This window comes from Triturus cristatus, chromosome 1_2 (assembly GCF_964204655.1).
Source record: "Triturus cristatus chromosome 1_2, aTriCri1.1, whole genome shotgun sequence".
NCBI lineage: Eukaryota > Metazoa > Chordata > Amphibia > Caudata > Salamandridae > Triturus > Triturus cristatus.
This window is the reverse complement of record NC_140580.1, coordinates 296,569,938-296,584,633: the sequence shown is the minus strand read 5'-3', so window position 1 is coordinate 296,584,633 and position 14,696 is coordinate 296,569,938. Positions and strand designations below refer to the sequence as shown.

At 46.8% G+C, this 14,696-nt stretch overlaps 1 protein-coding gene across 2 annotated transcripts in view; it reads left to right on the top strand.

The window, feature by feature from the left end:
* MCU (mitochondrial calcium uniporter) overlaps positions 1-14,696 on the top strand; it is a 695,883-nt gene that overhangs the window by 529,460 nt on the left and 151,727 nt on the right. The window lies entirely within an intron of this gene.

Below are 14,696 nucleotides of genomic sequence, written 5' to 3'. Positions count from 1 at the left end.
TTTACATTTCGGAGTATTTCTTAGTGGGCCTTTTTGTTTCCGGTTCTCTTTTCCATTTGTATGCTTCTACTTCATTCTCTTTTGAATAAACTGAAATAGGACTTGTTTAGAGTGTAAGCTGCTGCAGGCTACTTGCAATCTCCTAGCAGGGTATTTATTTTTGTTTTTAAAGTGCTGTTTTTCTTAATTTGGTCTTTTTAGAAAGCTGAAAAGACTTGCAGATGAAAGGTCAACTTTGGTTGATGAAAAGAGTAGTTAGCCTTATTGGTGCAGTAGATACTAGTCTGTTTTCATCCATTACTCTTTAGACTCCTTAGACAAGTTTGAAAAGTGCTGTTTTTTTAAACCATGTGGTTTGATTCAACTCTCTTGTGTGGACTGAGGTAATTTCAAAGCCTGGGACCTTGAACTCGCATATCTGGCTCATTGAAACCTGTTTGAAGAATCTTTAAGAGATTAGGTAAGGTGTAGTTGACTAGGGATTCCTAGTTGGTGAACAATTGATGCCAATGTTTGTAAATGTTGCTGACCTTTCCTAAGGAGGTTTTTTGATTCTGATGGGACTTTAACGTTAATCCTTGCTTCTACCGGCAGCACATAAAAACAATTTCATGCTGGTTATTTTTCAAGACGGGTTCATAATTTGTAAATGGGCTTCAGTCAGAATCTATTCAAGTTTGTTTTGCCTACTTTCCCCACTGTATACACGCCAGAGTTCCTAGAGACTTAGTTTCCTAGAACTGATGTGCCTTCCTTACTTCGCAGGCAGTTCTGCTCACTTCTGAGTGGATCTACACTGACATGAGCTTAGACAAACTGAGCATTTGTCAATTTCATTAGTCTAGTACTGAAAGTTGATCATCAACCCTTTTTATTACTTCGTAAGGGAGTAGTGGCAGTTGAAGTAGTGCATGATTGAGTAAGAAGCATTTGAGTAATGTGCAATGAAGTCAGTTTTATAGGATAATAGAATCAGTGGTGTAGAATCCCACATTTCATCACTATCCATAGGCTTAATGGGGTCCTCCCTGCATAGCAGGGGTATGCGTTACGCCTCTGAATGGAAGAGCTAGTAAATGACCTTTCTGAGGATGCAGATTGCCTTTCTTGGCAATTTGATATTTCTTGCTTACTGTTGCTTTCCTTCCAACGCCCACGAATGTATTTTCCAAATTTCTTTACTCTTTCTGATGTGTGCAGCAGCCAAATTGGTCGATGTTCGTTTTTGGCATGCGTTATTGCCACGTTTCTTCTGCATTATATTCTTCAGGGTCTGTGATAATCTCAATTGAGCCATCTCATTTGCATGTTTCGGCAAAATGTATTTTTTTTGGCATTTTGGTCTCTGAAAAGCTTTATTTCATACATACACATTTCCAACAAGCATATGTATTTTTATCTGGCTTGCGTTTTTGTAATACAACTAACATGCGTTGGTTTAGCTAAGTATCAATTTGTATGACCGGTACACAATTTGTCCCCACATTTTTTTAGGTTGCGCAGTCATTTTCAATTTTAAGCACAAGCGCATGGTTAAGTCCCCTCTTTCAAGAGAAATGTCTGCATCAAGTCCTAGCCAGACAGCCAACACAACTTGAAGCCTGAGATTTTCGCTTAAATCCTTCATCCATCTCGGCTAAGCACTGCTTCTGCAGATCAGATAAGAACATCTCTCTGGTGTCTCAGGAATGGCACCAAAACCCTTCCTGCATAGGATCACAACTAAGAAAGACCACACACTATATCAATGTCCCCATCAGAGATAGTACTATGAGTGATAAAGCCATGCAGAGAAATTTTAAACACCTAAGGAATTTGAATTAATTCAATTGGTCCAAATATAGGATACGATGCCTTGCCCCAAACAATTTCATGAGGAAATGAAACAGCAGAAATCTTTACCTGGGAAAGGTCTCTTTTCACTTTGGGTAATGACGAATGGGGTGTTAAAAGCAAGCTCACCAGTTCAGGAGCAGTGTGTTCTGGAAGCTAGTTTCTGATTAGGATCAAGAAAGACTGGCACAAAACAAATCCAAATGAAGAGGAAAAGTAACAAAATTGTAATTCAAATATGTACCTGAAAAGAGATAAAGTATGTCTTTTTCAGCCAAATGTATAATTCACGCAGTCTACCTCAGGCGGTTTTGGGTCATATGAGTCTGAACTGAAATCATCATTGTTAATGAAGTAGCCATTAGCTGTTTGATTTAGATTTGACAACTCGTGAGGCTGTGTAGAACTGGGAGTAGTCCCAAATGGTGATTAGTTTCTGTAGATGCCATCTTTGTCTGTTTGCCGAATAGAAATCTATGTTTGTGTATTATGATTGTAAGTAGTTTGTTGATGTAACAGAAAGTAGTTGTTAGCTGTCCCCTGGAGGGGAGAGGAGGCTTCATAGTTGATCAAAGCTTCCATAGAGACTTCCTGTAGGGTAGTGAAAGGAGGCAGGTAACTCCCTAGGAGCCCTCTTTGCCTACTGTGTCGAACCAGTCACATAGTTTGGGTTGACAAGATCTGTTGATACAAGTTTCCAGCAAGGCGCGGTAGAAGTACAGCTCCTGTATCTTCAAAGGCTAGAATAGGTACAGGCGCTCTGCAAGATGGTCCGAATTCCTTCTTGTTCACAATCTTCTCCCAGACTAGTTTGCCAATCAGGTGTTGCTGGGGCTTCCTTCACTTCTCCAGTGGTGTAACAGTTCTCCTGGATGTTGCACTGAGCTACTCGAAAGTTGTTCAGATCCTGTAAAATATCCAAACATTCATTGATGCCAAATGGTGTTTCTGCCATCACTATACCGGGACTGTCTAAGTCTGGAACCCACATCATTACTCTAAACAGGACTTCATAGGTAGCTCGACCACCCAGGGATTTTTTAAGCAGATTGTTTAGGGCTCTCTGTACCCCATATAGGTGATGGACTCAACTGCAACCTGAACCCAATACCCTCTCTGTTTAAGACTACTTTAAGTCCCGGCTCTTCCTCTCCACTACGGCATTTCCCTCTTGATGATTGCAGAAGGAGTACCACACAGTCACGCCCAATTTTCCCATGGTGTCTCTGTAAGCCTTTGAGGCAAATGCCAGACCCTGGTCTGAATGGAATGTGGCTACTGTGTATGTCCCGATAAAGATGTGCCACTCTTTTATAACAGTTCGGGTGTCAGCGGATCGCTGTGGACAAACCCATAGTAATCGAGATCTGGAATCTACTGCTACCAAGATGTACTTGTAAGCCCTGTCTGATCGTAAAGGGCCGCAGTGGTCCAGGTAAACACAAGTCAGAGGCTTGTCTGAGATCAGTAGAGAATGTCTGTGGTGGTCGTGATATGGTGGAATCCTTCATCTGCTGGCAGATCTCACATTTATGGACAAAATACTTAGTCGGTTTGTATACACCCGGCCACCAGTAGTGTTGCTGCAATAATTAAATTATAGCTGCCACCCCTGCGAGAGCAGATGCTAGATCCTCATGTGCTGCTAGGATTAAACCTAACCTGTGATCTGAGTTAGTTCTCACTCGATCCCCCACCCTAGGAATTTGAGCAAATGGAATGTTTTGCCCACTTATCTGGTAGGAGTATTTTGCGGTAAAGCCTTTTGGCAGGTGGGTGCTGTTAAGCACAGTATTGATAGCCACCATAATGGCTCGATCTATCCTCGTACTTGAACAAGTAATTGCAGCGACTGCAGCAGTTTGCACTGTTGTCTTTGCTTCGTCGTCAGCCATGGATTCCCTGCAACGTGTATTCCCACATATTGATGACTCAGTATGTGTATTACATATGTGTATGGCAAGCACCCTTTGAGTTTTGGCACCTGTCCCCAAAGCATTTTGTGCTTTATAGTGTGCCCTTTGGAATCTCTGAATCCATTTTGGCTCCAGGATTTTTGGAAGTACTCTTTATAAGACTAAACACATTAATACGAATCACACACACTAAGTGTGGGGAACCTAGGATCCATATTCTCCAGTGCCAGAACTAGAGATTTTAGTTCTGCCAACTGTGATGTGCAATCACCTAGTGACTGCATGCAAGGCTTGTATAAATTAGATTTATTTGCAGTTGATACAGTGTTACCTTCATTGAATGCAACATAGTTGTTACCCTGATGCACTGGCAATTATATGAATCTCCAGGTTGGTGGTGTTTACGCGTATAAGTGTTTGGAAGCTAGCCCTTCTGCTTGTGCTGAACATAGTATTTGTGTGTTCATTTGTCCAATGTGTGCTTAAAAAGTCTGACATAGCAAGTCTTAGAATGGTTGTACCCACTCTGGAATGTATATTCTGCCAAAATTCAGGGCACCCAATATTGACTGGAGTTTCTTCAAGGTGTGTGGTATTTGTAGAAGCACACACGTTTCGAGGAAATGTGTCTCTAGGCTTTTACCTTCACTTGGCAACTTGTAAAAATAGGATCTTTAGGTATGCTATTTTTGATCTTTTGAGATTGAATTTATAGCCCATGTGAGCAAATCCCAACACTATTCAATCTACTCTGGCCAAATGAGCTGAAGGTCATCATCCATCAAGTATCTCATCAACATAGGACAATGCATGGTCATCATACTCTTGCAAAAATTCTGTAACATGGACTGAAAACAACCCTGGGCTGTTCTTATACTCCTGGGGTAATCAACAGAACTGCTTTTGAGACCCAAATTCCGTGAAGTACCTGCTTTCAGGCGCTATGTTTTGGCAGAAAAATCTATTCGAAATGTTCAAAGTGGTTTTGATTTTCCGCACTGTTATTCAGTAGTGCAACACTGTGCACGTTCCTTAGAGCAAATGTGCATGTAGCTGTGTTTAGATGTCTGTAATCTAATACTAGACAATATAAATGGTCAGGTTTGATTACTGAAAACAAAGGAATATTCATAGGGGAGGTGCAACTTTCAATTACACCTTGGTATTCAAGTTGAGTGAATATCTCTCTAACGTTTTTTTGGCCTAATTTTTAATAGGGTATTGTCTTTGAGGTTATGGGGTTGACCTCACTGGTATAACATTATAAGGGAAACAGTCATCCCACCCCTATATGGCTGCATTATTACACAGGAGCTAGCGCTGAAGCCTACTCCCTGGGACATGAATTTTTAAATGCATCTAGGACGAAGTCAGAAAAGCCAGGTAAAATTACCAATCCATCACAAATTATGGTGGCCAATTCTTTCTGGCTAAGAGAATATCGTAGCTGAATGACAAGTTCTCCCAAAAGTGAGCATTAATGTTTCTTTGTATGTCCCTCTCCAGTTGGAGTTGTATTTCATATAATCGATGCAGGGCATTCACTCTTGTGTCCGGTGTTTCCACCTGGACATGGTCACACAACGCTGCTGCTGCCAGACAATTCATCAGACTCCCTGTGAACTATTGTGACTTCTGATGTGCTGTCCAGTATGGTCAGAGCCCACTCCCCACTCAGAAGCAGTGTTTTCAACATCCGTGGCATGCTTTACTTTAATATCAGCCACCTACTTTTTGAATTGAGGCTTGGAATGTTTGTTTATCTTCCTTTTTTATTACGTACTCCACTAATCTGTGCTCTCCTCGTCCACCTCTCTCCAGTTGTTTTTCAGATGACTCCTGAATGGAACAAGATGAACGTGTATCAGTATTCTGATACCTGTCAGATGTTTTAATATTAGTTATGCAGATTATAGCACGTTTCTGTGGTGGTCTATTGAGGAGATCAACTCTGTCATTTAGTCTTTTCTTTGTTCATTTTGTCTGCACCGTTTTCATTTTGCATCTGTTTAAGCACCTCTGGCAAAACAGCTAATAAGGGTGCACCGTGTGTTCCGGTATATGCTGCAGCAAAGACTTTACCCCAAGTGGTGCAGTCTTCCACTGGGGGATGCCATCCCCATTGGCAGACATATGGTGATGCCCCATATAAGGAAATACTGCTTTAAGCTAGTTTATTTTTTGTGCAATTAAGAACAGAATTTCCTCTCATCTAATTGGAATTTTACCCATGACTGCATTGATGGTTTGTGGATTAATTCCAGGTGCAGCTAATTGTGGTTGTGCAGCTTGAGCAGCCATTGCAGGATGTATTGTCCTTGTTCGCATGACTAATTGCGTTAAACATCTATATATTTTACCCAGATCTGTATATAGCATACATAGCTCTGGAGCTGTCAGATTGTCTATTTCTAGATATGGTGTCTAACTGGCTAAGACTGGCCATGTTGCTCTGTCATTGTTATGGGGACCAAGTCTAGCATTATTTCTTGTATGTGGTAGGCGCTCTCAAACCAATTTTGATGTTCTTGGTAAGTTAGTGGTATTTCTAGTACTTCATAAGCTGTGTAGTTGTAAGGAACTGTATCTGCAGTGTATGTTTGAAATAGGTTTGTAGTTTTATTAGCTGCTGGGAATGTAATCCATGATTAGGATACCTCTATCGTGAATGCTTCATGGGCCTCTACCAGTAAGGTGACGTCTCAGCCTGTCTGGGGCAGACCACGTTGTAACTACATTTGTGTAATGGCATGTCTGTAGTTAGCTGTCATGTTTATTGCTAGTGCGTCCTCTGAATTCACATATTCAAATGTCTGAGAGGGTATCTCTATGGGGAGATCCTTTGAGAGGTTCAAGCTTGAACAACCTACAGCCAATACATAGGGTTTACCTACTCCGCTGAGGAGCAGATTCTCCTCAACACCAATGACGTCTCCTGTTTGTAGGTGAATAGGAGTCTTTGGGTGTACAAAAGAAAACTACTCAGGCAATTCTTTAAATAAGATCCCTAACTAGAATGTTGGTGGGGCCGTGTCATACGGCTTATACTTTCTCAAGTAAAACTGTGCGTTTGTTGGACAACATAACCATCAGAAATGTATGAGACTGATTCCCTGCATTCCTTCTGGATATGTTGGCCAAACTCCTATTAGCTCACAGTGCACCATCTGTACCCTTAACCTGACAGGGTAACAAATGGATTGTGCAACCTCAGAACATGACAACCCTGACTCCCAAAGGAAATCATATTTACCCATCTACAGCCCTGTTGCATAGTTACTTATGCAGCCCCAAAGGGGTACACAAGAAATACACAGTAAAGAATTTCAATATTTATTGAAGGATTGCGATTTCTTGAGTAAAATACTTGTGCCGGAATATATTCAATAGAAGAAAACAAAAATGTGATTAGCATTGCGAGAATGGTTAAAAATATGAAATGCTCAACCATTTTGCTTATTACAGAGAATACTTACTGGCATGCAAGTGCTGTAATATATTGTACTCCTACCTAGCGCATCCTAATTTATCATGTCCAGGGTGAGTGAATCAGCCAAATACTTGTGGGGTGATCTTGCGCCCGTTACCTGTGGGGTATGTGTCCTCGAGCTACTCATCTTGGTGTAGAGCTGGACAGACCCCCCCTCCCCCCCCCCCCAACCTGCCGATGTAAACTGGAATCAGTGGAGCTGATATTCCGGCATGGATCGACCGCTCCGTGCCAGCTAAACAAAGGCTTGAAAACACACACACGCACACCCCCACTGTGATAGCTCTGTCACAGAGCGGCTAAAACAAGTAACCTCTTGCATGATGAACTTGTACAGAATGTTTAAAGTGTTTTGATAGTGCCTACAAAGTGTTAATGTAGACAAAACCGAGTTTGAAGAATTTATCCTGCATATGCACGCACATTAATGTATGTCAAATGTCATCGTGTTTAGGGAAGGAAGGCAGCTTAAGAATGTGAAATGGTGTTTCTTAACTGGCTCTCGTGTACCCGCGTGACATCATGCCTAGCAGCTTTTTTTTAAAGCCATCTATATTGACATTTTAATTACCATATAAACAGTTCACATATGAAAGTGATCTAATAGTATACCGTTTACTTAGTAGGACTAACTGAAATAACAGTAAATCAGATATTGCATGCGTTGCTAGCAATATAGGCCTTTACCATAAAAGAGGGACATCGGATAATCTTAGCATGGGCTGGCTGCACAAGTCTGTCTGAACAGAGTTAGTCTCTGAATACTACAGTTCTACTCCAATTACAGCAACTGTATGTGGTATTATCTGAAAGAGACATGTTAGTGATAGATTCCTTACCTTAGAATACCCCCAGGCTTCAGACTGGATCCGGAAATTTTTCGTCAGCAGTACCCCTGCGCGTCGGTAGGCATAGTCGTGCGGCTCCACGTACGTCGCTGGCGTCGTAGCCGCCGAGATGACGTCGTCAGAGCTACTTAGAAGCACCCACATGCGCTGATGTCAGTTATTTATTTTTCCGCGCCAGCAAGCGCAGATCCGAGAGAGAGCGTTACCCCTAGTTAATATTTTAACTTGGTTTCTGAGAGCTCGTTTCTCTTATCTTGTCGAGTATTCGACTCCTGGTGCAGTAGGGATGCCCGGGTTTAAGTCCTGTAGGACCTGCCGTCGGAACATGTCGGTAGCGGACCCGCACGACGTCTCTCTTCTGCATGGGGCAAGCCCATGACCCCGAGGCGTGCCCTGATTGTCGGGCCATGGCGCCGAAAGCTTTGCGGGAGCATTCCCGAAAGTTATTGGAGGTCCGGCGATCGGTTCCATGCCGATCGAGGTCCCGCTCACGTGGGAGGTAGAAGGCCCGGTCGCGGAGCCGTCACCATCGCTCGTCGGACTCGTGGACAGGTAAGTCACGGCGCCATAAGAAGTCAAAGAAGCGATGTCGCTCTTGGTCTACCCCTCACCGGTCGCGGGACGCGGTGGAGGGGGTGGGCTGTCACTCCCCCATGGCTCCGATGGAGCCTCAGTTGTTGCCTGCGGCCTACCCACCCTTTCCAAGCCCGCACGTGTCTCCGGACGAAATACAGGCTTTCGTGTCGGCCATGAGCTGTTTTTGGCCCATCAGGTCCCTCTGGAGAGCCTTCGGGCCCCGCGGACCATTTGGGTGGTTCTGCCCCGTGCCGCCACTTTTGGCCCCGGCTACGCAGGCACAATACCCTACGGCGCCTCCGGCTCCAGCGCTGCCCCCGGGTGCAGCGCCGCCGCTGGCTCCGGGTGCAGCGCCGGATGCGTCGCCAGACGGCGCAGAACCGGGGTTGGTCCATTACCCCCCGGTTCCGTTTCTGGGTGGTTTATCCCATTCCCCCGGGCACCTCGTCCCTACTGGCCTCTTCAACAACCGGTGAACGAAGGGGAGTACTGGGAGGGGTCTGAAGACCCTCACGCAGCTCAATGCGAGGATGAGCCAGAATGGGAAGGTGAGACGGAAGGTCCTGTGGACCTGGATTTCTCTCCACATCCTGGTACACTGTCCCTCTCTTCAGTGGCTACACAGAAGGTTGGGACTTTTTCTGTAGTGTTGTGTAGGGCCGCTGAGGCTCTTCACCTCGAGCTCCCTTCTGTGCCTATCAAGACCAATCTCCTGACTGAAGTACTGCAGCCAGCGCCCTCCTCTGCGGAGCCGCTGCTGCCCTTCAACGACGCCCTTACTGACGTCCTGTTGAGCACCTGGAACAAACCCAACACAGGGGCTCCTGTGGATAAGGGTGTGGCGTGCCGGCGCCGGGCGACCCCAGCTTTCTCACACAACACCTGACGCCTCAGAGCCTGGTTGTCCAGGCCTCTGGTTCACCGAGCGCATTCCCATCTGCCCCTCCAGACAAGGAATCTAAGAAACTGGAGCAGTTTGGGATTTTTTTTTCCAATTCTGCCAGTTCAGGGTTGTGGGCGGTGAATACTGCGTGCCTGTTGGGCCGCTATTCACATTCTGTGTGGGACACGGTTTCACAGGTGCTGCCTCAGTGCCCTGTGGACGCTCGAGCGGTGCTCTCCTAGGCCATTACAGAGAGGAGAGATGCCGCTAAATTCACAATCCGTTGTGAACTTGACACGGCCGATTCACTCGGCAGGGCACTTTGCTCAATGGTGGCGCTCCGCCGTTACGCTTGGCTCAGAACTGGCTTCTCCGGGGATGTTCAGAACACTTTGTTGGACATGCCCTTTGATGGCACACGCCTCTTTGGTGACCAGGCGGATAGTACCCTGGAACGCTTTAAGGACTCCCGGGCTACGACCCAGTCCTTGGGTCTCGCCACCACGCACACTCCCTCGGGCCTGCTTTTCGCTCCTTTCGAGGTCAGGGTCGAGGTGCCCAATCGTGTTCCTTTCACTACCGCTCCTGCTGCTGCCGCCTCAAAACCTTCCTAGTCCAGTGTTTCAGACCCACCGGATGCCAGTGGGCGGCAGGATTCGCCATCACCTTCCCTACTGGCGCACCATCACTTCCCTACTGGCGCACCATCACTTCGGGCAGGTGGGTTCTGCAAATAGTCTGAAGGGACTACTTCCTCCTGTTCGAGTCTACACCTCCAGTCATGCCACCTCAGTACCACCACAGGTCAGGGGATCACCAGGCACTACTCCAGCAGGAAGTTGCGACCCTCTTGGCCAAGGGGGCCATTGAGCGCGTTCTGATGCCAGAAGTAGGTTGTGGTTGTTACTCCCACTACATCTTGGTTCCAAAGAAGGACAAAGCTCTGCGCCCTATCTTAGAACTCCGGAACGTCAATTGCTTCTTCCGGAAGGAGAAGTTCAAGATGCTCACGCTTGCTCAGGTCTTGTCTGCCCTAGACCTGCAAGACTGGCTGGTAGCGTTGGACTTGCAGGATGCTTATTTTCATATCCCCATCCTGCCAGCCCACTAGCATTACCTATGGTTCACGGTGGGCCACGAGCACTTTCAGTTCACCGTGCTCCCTTTAAGCCTTACAAGCGCTCCTCGGGTGTTCCCGAAAGTGATGGCGGTGGTCGCAGCTCATCTGCGAAGATCAGGGGATTCAGTCTTCCCCTATCTCGACGACTGGCTGTTGAAGGCAGGCTCGCCCCAGGCAGTCGCCTCCCACCTCCAGACTACGGCCGACCTCCTGCATTTGCTGGGGTTTTCCATCAAGGTGCCGAAGTCGCACCTGATTCCCTCTCAGAAGCTCCTCTTCATCAGAGCGGTTCTGGATACGGCGCAGTTTCGGGTTTATCCTCCCGAACAGCGAGCCTAGGACATTCAGGCTAAGATTCCGATCTTTCGGCCCTGGTCCTGGGTTTCGGTCAGGAAGACCCTGAGGCCGCTGGGCCTTATGACCTCCTGCATCCTGCTGATCTATCATGCTAGATGGCATATGCGGGCTCTGCAGTGGGACCTGAAGTTCCAGTGGACTCAGCATCGGGGAAACCTGTCTAACTACGTCCAGATCTCGGAAGGCACTGCACTGGACTTGCAGTGGTGGCTAACGAACCAGCGTTGGGTCAGCAGCAGATCCCTCTCCCTTCCCCAACCGGAGCACACAGTAGTGACGGACGCGTCCCTTCTGGGATGGGGTGGCCACATGGGAGAGGCGGATATCAGAGGATTCTGGTCTCCGGCGGAATCCAAGCTCCATATCAACCATTTGGCGCTCAGGGCGATCCTACTTGCACTAAAAGCATTCTTTTCCTCTGTCAAGGGGAGAGTAGTGCAGGAATTCACGGACAACAACACTGCCATGTGGTACTGCAACAAGCAGGGCGGGGTGGGGTCATGGACCCTTTGTCAGGAGGCTCTACGTCTCTGGACGTGGCTGGAACGTCAAGGCATTTCCATGGTGGTTCAACAACCAGGGCAGACTAACTCAGCCGCAGGTGCATGTTGGATCACGAATGGCGTCTTCACTCAGAGGTGGCACAAGGTCTCTTTCAGCACTGGGGAGAACCTTGGTTAGATCTATTCGCCACCAAAGAAAACGTGCAATGTCAGCAGTTCTGTGCGTTGGAATTTCCAAGGCGGCACTCGCTAGGCGACGCTTTTTGTTGAGAGTGGAGTTGCGGTCTGTTGTACGCCTTTCCGCCTATACCACTTCTACCCAGAGTGCTAAAGAAGATCAGACGCAACCGGGCCCAAGTCATTCTTGTGGCATCGGACTGGGCTCGAAGAGTTTGTTATCCCGAGCTACTCGGTATGAGCGTGGATCCCCCGATCAGACTGCCTCTTCGGGAGGATCTCCTGTCACAGCAGCAGGGGACGGTCCTCCACCCGAACCTGTCCAGCGTCCACCTTCTTGCGTGGAGATTGAGCGGTGACAGCTGATTCAATTTGACTTGCCTCCTGAGGTCTGTAAGGTGATTCTGGCTGCCAGGCGTCCCTCCACTAAAACGGTATACGCCTGTCGGTGGAAAAAATTTGTGGCATGGTGCACAGCGAAAGCGGTTGATCCTCTTTCTGCCCCTCTTTCTGAGGTCCTATTGTTCCTTCTGTCTCTTGCCCAGCAGGGCTCTGCTCTAGGCACTATCAAGGGCTACCTTTCTGCTCTTTCAGCCTTTCTTAGGCTGCCTGATCAGCCCTCTCTTTTCAAGTCCCCAGTTGTCAATAGATTTCTCAAAGGCATTACTCACCTTTTCCCTCTTATTCCTTTTGTGATGCCTCAATGTGACTTGAACCTGGTTTCCACATACTTCATGTGTGCTCCCTTTGAGCCTCTTCATAACTGTCCTTTGCGGTTATTAACTTTGAAAACTGTCTTCCTGGTGGCCATCACCTCCGCTCGGCGGGTGAGTGAGCTCCAGGCTCTTTCCTGTAAACCTCCTTTCCTGGCGATTCATCCGGACAAGCTTGTGCTTCGACCACGCCCCTCCTTTCTTCCAAAAGTAGTGTCTGCCTTTTATCTCGGGCAAACTGCCACTCTGCCCACTTTCTTTCCGCCTCCGCACCCTTCAAGAGAAGAGGAGAGGCTCCACCGTCTGGACCCAAAACGTGCGCTTTCGTTCTATCCCAACCGCACACAACAGTTCCGGGTGGATGATCAGCTCTTTGTTGGCTATTTGCGCGCCAAGAAAGGCTGGGCTGTACACAAGCGAACTATCTCCCCATGGGTTGTCTTGTGCATTAAAGCCTGTTACTCTGGCTAAAAAGGAACCTCCGGTTGGGCTGCGCGCCCATTCTACCAGGGCGACAGCAGCTACTACAGCATTGGAATGCGGTGTCCCCCTGCAAGACATCTGTCAGGCGGCCACTTGGGCTTCGTCGCATACTTTCACTAAGCATTATTCCCTTGACAGTCCGGTCCGGAGAGACGGCTTCTTTGGCCGTTCGGTTCTTCATGACTTTCTGGTGTAATGTCACTTTGCAGACCCACCACCTGGTTTGGGATTGCTTGGGTATGTATTTTAAGGTAAGGAATCTATCACTAACGTGTCTCTTTCAGATGCAAAAGTTACTTGTGTAACGATATATCTGTAAGAGACATTAGTGATAGATTCCTTACCGCCCGCCCATCCTCCCCGTTTTGCGAACTGTTCTCTAGGGTTCAGGTCATCCCTTTTAGGGCCCTAGCTCTATTGCACCAGTAGTCTGTCTCTGGCATGGCTCTGCGCTCCTGACGTGGAAAAGTTGTGTACAGAACTGACGTCAGCGCGCGACTAAGTAGCTCCGTCAACGTTATCTCGGGGGCTACGACGCCAGCGATGTACGCGGAGCCGCACGACGCCGCCTACCGACGCACAGGGGTACTGCTGACGAAAACTTTCCGGATCCAGTCTGACACCTGGGGATATTCTAAGGTAAGGAGTCTATCACTAACTAATGTCTCTTACAGATATATCGATACCAAAGTAAGTAATTTATGCATTAAAACCCACTAACGAAATCTGGGATGGAGCACGGAGATATCAAAAGCAGTGCAAGAATTAAGGCAACAGGGTGAAAACAAAGGCTGTGATTTTTCGGAATGGGGCGGTGTGTGGTGTCAGATACAGAAGCTTTGGCTTGAGCTTTCTTTTGTCAGGGCCCAGGACCAAGCACCTAAGAAAAGTCTATAGTGGAAGTGTTATATTTGAGTTATTCTGTTAGGCTCAAAAAGCCATCCCAATCTCTGGCAATTGTTTTTTCTGCAGGCCTCCAGCCTCTTTTCTATGCACTACCTTGTTTTCTGTCTCCGCTTACTTTAAGGTGGCTTGACACCACATGGGAGGAGCCACTGCTTTCCATTTTATAGCTCTTTTCTTGCTGATAGCCAAGAAGTCAGTCACTAAGAAGCACATTGTTACCATATTATTTTTGTATCACTTATATAATCCTAAGGCGTAAACCTTCTAAGAATTCAAGTTGAGTAGCCCAGCGATGTTGGTCAGTTGTCCCATTACTTCAGAAAAGTAGGCCACCAAAGACAGACCATACTACAATGTATAATGTGGAAATTAGCTTCCCTGCACCGGAGAAATTGGCGTCTGGGCCAATTTTGTGGATTTTTAAAGGTATATATTGGACCTGTGTTAAACTGTATGAATTTCAATTTAGCGTTACGTGAAAATGTGTGAATATGCTGCCTGCATAGCTCGCTCCTTATCAAGGACTGCCCTGATAATTAGGACTCCAAAGTGTCTTCAGGGGCTGCAACAAGGTGTGTGTGTGTGTGTGTGGTACTGAACAGCTTTGTACAATTGGCGCTTTTGTGTCAAGCATCACCCATCACAAACAAGATGTAAATGAGGAGTGAGCATTGGCTTCTGTATCAACACTAGACCATCTGGTCTGAATAATTTGAATCAGGAGTCCATGTATCAGATATTGTCCCATGTGCATGTCAAACTGGTTCTTTATCGAGTTGAAGAGCAGGTGCTTTCGTGCCGAAAAAGGTCTGTCTGGATCATACCTGTATCCTCCTAATGTTGTAGGTCGTAGGCAGTGAAGCTCTTCCGATGTTAGGCAAGCCAAGCAGG